Source organism: Mytilus californianus, unplaced genomic scaffold, assembly GCF_021869535.1.
Source record: "Mytilus californianus isolate M0D057914Y unplaced genomic scaffold, xbMytCali1.0.p SCAF_12, whole genome shotgun sequence".
Lineage (NCBI taxonomy): Eukaryota > Metazoa > Mollusca > Bivalvia > Mytilida > Mytilidae > Mytilus > Mytilus californianus.
Window position 1 is genome coordinate 18,699,970 of NW_026262604.1, and position 9,198 is coordinate 18,709,167.

Sequence of the window (9,198 nt, forward strand, 5' to 3'; positions counted from 1 at the left end):
TTTTTTTGTTATCTAACAAAGAAAAAAAAACCAGAAATGCAGGATGTGTTAATCTGTTTAAAAATACATCCGATAATCATGATAATGTAAGGTTAATCTGAGACTACTATAACACATGTGACGATGTGTTAGGGAGCTACCATTTGATTTTTATGGGGGGGGGGGGGGGGGGGGGGGGGGCTAGGATGAAATTTGAAAAAAATAGGCAGGACAGGAGTTTTGAGTAAAAAAAAAGGCAGGATGAGATTATTTGCAAAAAAAGGCAGGATGTCAATTTATGTAAAAAAAAAAGTCAGGATAAACTAAAAAAAAAAGCAGGACCGAATAGAGTGAAAAATAAAAAGGCATGACCGCATAGAGAGAAAAATAAAAAGGCAGGACAAAATTTTTCATCCTAGCCCCCCCCCCCCATAAAAATCAAATGGTAGCTCCCTTATAGTAGTCTCAGGGTTAATCGATGTCATTTTTCTGGTATCTACTGAATCACAGTGCACTGAATATTATTAGAGAATGGCTTTTGGAACTAGTGCATTTTCTCTGATAATTCGTTTCATAAATTAAAAATACACAAAAGAATTGAAAAGAGAAGACAATCATGGAATACTGAACAAAAACCTCACAATAGAATCAACGTACAATAAAACAGTGGCGGATCAAAAAGGGGGGGGGGGGGGGGGGGGGCTAGGATCAAATTTGAAAAAAATAGGCAGGACAGGAGTTTTGGGTAAAAAAAAGGCAGGATGAGATTATTTGCAAAAAAAGGCAGGATGTCAATTTATGTAAAAAAAAAAGTCAGGATAAACTAAAAAAAAAAGGCAGGACCGAATAGAGTGAAAAATATAAAGGCATGACCGCATAGAGAGAAAAATAAAAAGGCAGGACAAAATTGTTCATCCTAGCCCCCCCATAAAAATCAAATGGTAGCTCCCTTATAGTAGTCTCAGGGTTAATCGATGTCATTTTTCTGGTATCCACTGAATCACAGTGCACTGAATATTATTAGAGAATGGCTTTTGGAACTAGTGCATTTTCTCTGATAATTCGTTTCATAAATTAAAAATACACAAAAGAATTGAAAAGAGAAGACAATCATGGAATACTGAACAAAAACCTCACAAAAGAATCAACGTACAATAAAACAGTGGCGGATCAAAGGGTGGGGGGGGGGGGGGGGGGGGGGGGCTAGGATGAAATTTGAAAAAAATAGGCAGGACAGGAGTTTTGAGTAAAAAAAAAGGCAGGATGAGATTATTTGCAAAAAAAGGCAGGATGTCAATTTATGTAAAAAAAAAAGTCAGGATAAACTAAAAAAAAAAGGCAGGACAGAATAGAGTGAAAAATAAAAAGGCATGACCGCATAGAGAGAAAAATAAAAAGGCAGGACAAAATTTTTCATCCTAGCCCCCCCCCCCCATAAAAATCAAATGGTAGCTCCCTTATAGTAGTCTCAGGGTTAATCGATGTCATTTTTCTGGTATCTACTGAATCACAGTGCACTGAATATTATTAGAGAATGGCTTTTGGAACTAGTGCATTTTCTCTGATAATTCGTTTCATAAATTAAAAATACACAAAAGAATTGAAAAGAGAAGACAACAACAAAAAATTTAAACAATCAAAACTGAAAACCGAAACCAAACTTGAAATATTTATGTTTTTCTTAATTGGTTGCTGTTCTTGGCCTTTTCTTCTTGTTTTAAGGAGTTTAAGAGGGCTGTGGAGAGAGAATGCTCAATTCGCTAATTCGTAGATTGTTATTGTTTTGCCTGTATATTTGTGATTCCTAGTCTTTTATATACAGTTATCATAGAGTTGACTAACTTTCTTGTAAATATTTTATCAGGGGTGGGTCCAGCCATTTAAAAAAAGGGGGGGGTCCAAGCATATGTCCCTATTCAAAAGCATTGATCGTCAAAAATAGGGGGTTCCAACCCCCTTGATCCGCCACTGTTTTATTGTACGTTGATTCTTTTGTGAGGTTTTTGTTCAGTATTCCATGATCTAGTCTCAGTGACCGGATTAGGAGGCTATAGTAAGAGCCGGCTGAGATCTAACGCTATACATTTTCATGTGCCTGTCCTTAATAAGAACCATATATAGACATGCCGAGTGGTTGTCTTTTATAGTAGTCCTACTTATTATTTTTTTTTTTTTTTTGGGGGGGGGGGGGGGGGGGGGGGATGGTGGGGAGAGAAAGAGGAGTGTCAATTTTGTGAATTTTAGTTGTTTCTGTTTTGGTTTAAGATTCCTGATCATTATACATTTTCATGTTGACCTGTAGATGTCGTTTGGATATGTATGTGCAACTGAGTTGCTGCCACGGTCTTAATTAATATAGTCTGATTGATGCATACGCAACACCTTCGTTATTTCATACACGTCATAGAACAACAAAAAAGGAAGTAACATACCAACAAAACACAAAAACACAATTAAACACAAATTCAAAGTACCCCCCCCCCCCCCACACACACACACCCTAAAAAAACAAAAATAAACAAACCCAATAAACAACAGTATCTTCACCATGTTCACTGAGAAGTTACACGATTGCTTAATCCGTTCATAGGTGCTTGAGGACAGGACCCTGTGTTGAGCCCCCCACAGTCCCTCCCATTATAATGTTAATTACTATCAATATGATCGGCAACGTGCAACTCAACTATAGAGCGCGGGGCACGTTGATAGTAAACATGTATATAGTCAGAGTACAAATATGGCATATTGGTATTCAGATGGTACAAATAACTGATATATATATTGTAAAATCGGGGAGCTATGATAATGAAATGGAGCCGGGACTGGGAAAAAGGGGGGGGGCTGTCCTCAAGCACCAATTGAGTTGCTGCCACGGTCTTAATTAATATAGTCTGATTGATGCATACGCAACACCTTCGTTCATTCATACATGTGATAGAACAACAAAAAAAGCAAGTAACATATACCAACAAAACACAAAAACACAATCAAACACAAATTCAAAGTTTCCTCCCCCTAAAAAAAAACAAAAATAAACAAACCCAATAAACAACAGTATCTTCACCATGTTCACTGAGAAGTTACACGATTGCTTAATCCGTTCATATGTGCTTGAGGACAGGACCCTGTGTTGAGCCCCCCCCCCCTCCCCCACAGTTCCTCCAATTATACATGATAATTACTATCAATATGATCGGCAACGTGCAACTCAACTATAGAGCGGGCACGTTGATAGTAAACATGTATATAGTCAGAGTAAAAATATGGCATATTGGTATTCAGATGGTATACAAATAACTGATATATATATATTGTAAAATCGGGGAGCTATGATAATGAAATGGAGCCGGGACTGGGAAAGGGGGGGGGGTGCTGTCCTCAAGCTAGCACCTATGGATCCGTTGTTTACTAAACGTCAACCAGTTGCAGGCTAATGGAATACAACATTATTATATACTGCCTCACCATTGAAGTTAAGTTTAAGTTCTCTGTAGGACCAAGCACTCCGAATGATCTGCCAACAACTTTTTACACTTATTTACTTTTGACATTGAGGAATATCCACCCCTTTTTTCCACACTGTTTCGTGTAGGAAGGCTTCATTGGAGTTTACATCAATTCAAGATAATAGCTGACTATGCGGTATGGGTTTTGCTCATTGTTGAAGGCCGTACGGTGACCTATAGTTGTTAACTTCTATGTCATTTGGTCTCTGGTGGAGTGTTGTCTCATGGGCACGTATACCACATCTTATTATTATAAAAACACTAAAACTGGGTAAAAATCGCCAATAAAGAGCAATAACTGCAACAAGGACCCGGTGAACGATTTCGATCTTCCGTCTTATTAGTAGATCTTGTCTTGCTGATCACTTTTGCTTATTTAAGTTTTCATCTATCTATAATTTTTTAAAAGATATTAGACAAAAACACATAAAATTGGTAAATAAAGGCAACAGTAGTATACCGCTGTTCAATAGTCATAAATCGATTAAGCGAAAACAAATCCGGGTTACTAACTAAAACCGAGGGAAACACATCAAAATCGTCATTAATGAGCATAATTCAAATAAGGAATCATTGGACGATTTCAGCAATGTTAAATTGTTTGTAGATTTTGTCTTGTTGATCTTTTTTGATTTTATTAAAGTTTCCATCTATCTATTATTGTTCTTTGAGATATTAGACAAAAACGCAAAAAGATATTTGTCATTTAAGGGCAATAACTCCTTAAAGAAGTAGTTTGACAGTTTTGATGGTACAAACAATATGTAGATCTCGATCATCATACTACACATTTTTGCCTTGTAAGATCTTTCTATTCATACCGGTTTTCAAGATAATAGACAAGTTTTGCATTTACCCCTATGTTTATTTTTAGCCATGTCGGACATGTTGGTTGACAAGCGGGTCATCGCCCTCATTTTTTAAACTATATACCTCAATGATGCTTTTGTCCAAGCTTGGTTAGATTTGGCCAAGTAGTTTCAGAGGAGAAGATTTTTGTAAAATTGACGAACCTGCTCACAACAGATGAAAATTGACAAAGCTTCTGACAACATACGAAAATTGACAAACTTATTGATAACAGACGAAAATTGACAAGCCTGCTGACAACAGATGAAAATTGACAAACAGGCGTGAATTAACGAACCTGCTGACAACAGACGAAAATTGACGAACCTGCTGACAACAGATGAATATTGACAAACCTGCTGACAACAGATGATAATTGACGAACCTGATGACAACAGATGATAATTGACGAACCTGATGACAAGACGAAAATTGACGAACCTGCTGACAACAGATGAAAATTGACGAACCTGCCAACAACAGATGAAAATTGACAAATCTGCTGACAACAGATAACAAACCACCAACTGGTAACAACAGATGACAAACGACCAACCTGCTGACAACAATTGACCAACGACCAACCTGCTGACAACAGATGACCAACGACCAACCTGCTGACAACAGATGACAAACTACCAACCTGCTGACAACAGAAAACAAACGACCAACCTGCTGACAATTGATGACAAACTACCAACCTGCTGACAAAGAGGGACGAAAGATACCAGAGGGACAGTCAAACTCATAGATCGAAAACAAACTGACAACGCCATGGCCAAAAATAAAAAGACAAACAGACAAATAATAGTACAGGTGACACAACATAGAAAACTAAAGACTAAGCAACACGAACCCCACCAAAAACTGGGGGTGATCTCAGGTGTTCCGGAAGGGTAAGCAGATCCTGCTCCACATGTGGCACCTGTCGTGTTGCTTATGTTATTAAAAATCTGGTAAATAGTCTAATTCACAGGTGACAAACGACCAACCTTCTGACCACAGATGATAAACTACCAACCTTCTGACAACAGATGACAAACTACCAACCTGCGGACAACAGATGACAAACGACCAACCTGATTACAACAGATGACATACCACTAACCTACTGACAACAGATGACAAACTACCAACCTGCTGACAACAGATAACAAACGACCAACCTGCTTAGAACAGATGACAAACGACCAACCTGCTGACAACAGATGACAAACGACCAACCTGCTGACAGATGACAAACGACCAACCTGCTGACAACAGATGACAAACTACCAACCTGCTGACAACAAATGACAAACTATACACCTGCTGACAACAAATGGCAAACTACCAACCTGATGACAACAGATGACAAATTACCAACCTTCTGACAACAGATGACAAACGACCAATCTGCTAACAACAAATGACAAACTACCGACCTACTGACAACAGATGACAAACGACCAACCTGCTGACAACAGATGACAAACGACAAACCTGCTGACAACATATGAAAAACGACCAACCTGCTGAAAACAGATCAAAATCGACCAACCTAATTGCTACAATTTTCAAAATATTGGCCGAAATTGCAGTTTGAGTTCTATGTTCTAATTTTTGGCACAGTGACCATGTTGGTTGGTAGACCAGGGCAAAAAAATTACATTTAGTATTGATATATTGAGCAGTTTCAGAGGAGAAGATTTTAAAAGAAAAGTTTACAGACAACAGAGGCAAACAACAGACGTGGGACACATACAAAGGGCAATAGAAATATGAGATAAAAAGTAAAATGTTATTCTTTCTAATCTTTTATTTGATGATCCTTTCAATGATATATTTATACTGCTTGTAGCACTCATATTGCAAACGTAAACAACATTACAAACATTCACATTCTTTTATGAGGGTCTAGAAGGGGGTTTATAGAATAGAGAATAATGGACAAACAGTGCAGAATTAAGGGCAAATTATATAAAGAATAGAGAAAAATAGGCAAAAAAAAAATAAAGAAAAGAGAATAATGGGGTGCTAAAATATAAAGAATAGAGAATAATTGGCAAAACTTGTAAAGAATATAGCAATGAAGACCCCCCTTTTCCTGACCCTCTTTTATCTATTTACAGCAACTAAACAATTTTCTGGTTATATCTTTCACACAAAAAAGTTTTGTCTGCTAAAAGGTTAAATTCCATTTTTCTATAAACTATTCTGTTAGTTTACAAGGATTAAAAGCCATTATTTTCTACATACATTATGACGTGTATACATTCATATGCATTAATTCATCCTGTGGATTCATTATCATTCGTGGAATACCAATTTTTGCGGATTTCGTTGGTATAGGTGAACCATGAATTTTAATGTTCATAGAGAAAATCCTGCACCCGGAGGCGGGCATCAGCTGGCCCCTGAATAAAAATGTGTACTAGTGCATATAAGCCTATTGAAAATACAAAAGTATTTTCAAAATTTTCAATAGGCTTATATGCACTAGTACACATTTTTATTCAGGGGCCAGCTGAAGCCCGCCTCCGGGTGCGGGATTTTCTCGCTGTGTTGAAGACCCATTGGTGGCCTTCGGGTGTTTTCTGCTCTTTGGTCGGGTTGTTGTCTCTTTGACATATTCCCCATTTCCATTCTCAATTTTAGTCTAAGGCAAAACCATGAAATCAAATATCCACGAAAATATGATTATTTCTGAATCCACGAAAATTGGTACCCACAAAAAATTAAATGACTATCCACAGTAATTCATATGTAAATTCATAATTTTTTGTTTTTATTTATCATTGTGATTGATAAAAAATGGGACAAAATGTGACCTTGACATTATTAAGATTTCTAGAATGTTCCATACAAATACATGTAATGCTATAAAATTTTAAAATGTCAGTTTCTAATTTTGCTTCACTAATCCCTTGCAATTTTTGCAATAATAAAAACATCGTAAAAACTTCTTTCAGAGAAAACCCATTGTACCCTTCTTAAATCAAACCTTCCCAAATAACTGATAAAAACAATAAAGATATGTTTAAAACATGGAATTTTTTAAATTAAATCTATGCTCGTGTCTGTCTAAACCTGCACTGTGAGCTTTTGATCCATAAGGAAAGTCTTGTGATTACTTTCAGATGAAGAACAACAATAAAAGCACTGTTCTTTTGCTTTGGTCTTTGTCAAAAACTCTATCCCATGTAAATGAAACTAAATTATGTTTTTGTAGTTAATTTCTTTTATGTAACTTGTTGCACAAGGCTAGATTGGTATTCAAATCTGAAATTTGAAGGAAATAAATCTAGATATCAGGTCAGAGATGTGGAAATATCATGCCATACTTGTTCCCCTAGCTTATAAAAAATCTCCTGATAAGTAAATATATTCCGACTGCTAGTCACAGACAAGTAATTTATGTAAAAGCACAACCAGTAGAGAAAAGTTAAAACTTTTGCCAGGCAAATAGATTTTTGCATAGAAGTAGTCTATGGAAATAATCTTTATATTCCAACGCCTGACTTGTGTTGAGAAAAATATTTTTCTACTAAAAACATGCTGAAAATAAAATGCTCCGCTGGTCGCAGCTTGATACGACCCCTGAACAGTTGGGGCAAGTATGGACACAACATTCAAGCTTGATACAGCACTGAATTTGGATTGTGATTAAATATTTGACACAGCATAGGTTTCTGACACAGAATGAATGTGGTCTAAGAACTTAAAAATTTTTAATTTACCTATTGAAATCATATCATTATTATTTGCTTTTATATATAAATCAGAAATAACCAATTTAAAATGAAAAATTTTAAAGAAAAAAAAAGGAAAAAAAGGAAGAAAAAAAATCCCCCCCCCCCAATTTTTTGAACCCCCTTATGATTCATCACCCCCAAACTCAATCCCAGCCTTCCCTTTGTGGTCTGGTATCTTGCAGTACAATTTCAGAGAGATCCATACACTTGAACACAAGTTATTGTCTGGAAACTAGAAAAATGCTTGTTTTTTGGCCCCTTTTTGGCCCCAAATTCCTAAACGTTTAGGGCAATTACCCCCAAACTCAAACCCAGTTTTCCCTTTGTGATATGAAACCTTGTAGTACAATTTCATAAAGATCCATACACTTACACACAAGTTATTGTCATGAAACTAGAAAAATGCTTGTTTTTTGGCCCTTTTTTGGCCCGTAATTCCTAAAATTTAGAGGCAATTACCCCAAATTTTTCCCAGCATTCCCTTTGTGATATGGAACCTTGTGGTACAATGTCAGAGAGATCCATACACTAACACACAAGTTATGTCTGGAAGTTACAAAAATGCTTATTTTGGCCCCTAATTCCTTAACTGTTGGTACCATAACCCCCCAAATCAATCCCCACCTTCCTTTTGAGGTATTGAACCTTATGGTAAAATTTCATAGAGATCCATTCACTTAAACTAAAGTTAGAGTGCGAAACCAATGTGTCTTCGGACGACGCCGCCAACGTCATAAAAATATACGACTGCAAAAATTTTTTTTGCGGTCGTATAAAAATTAAGGAAAAAATGATGAATCAATCTTGTTTGACATTTCAGCTAAAGAAGCTCATTTACAAACTATAGGCTCTAAAGAGCATGTGTTGCTCACCTAGGTCTATGACTGTGCATTATCAGCAAAAGGGCAAAAACACAACAAATTGGTAAAAATCTTCATTAAAGAGCAGTAACTCCATTGAAGAGTCAACTAATGATTTCAATTTTAGGCTTACTTGTAGATCTTGTCTTGCTGATAAATTTTGCTTTTAAAAGTTTCAATCCATCTTTTATTGTTTTTAAGTACGTATTAAGGAAACACACAAATTGGCAATTTAAGTGCAATAACCCCAAGAAGGCGAAAAACTATATC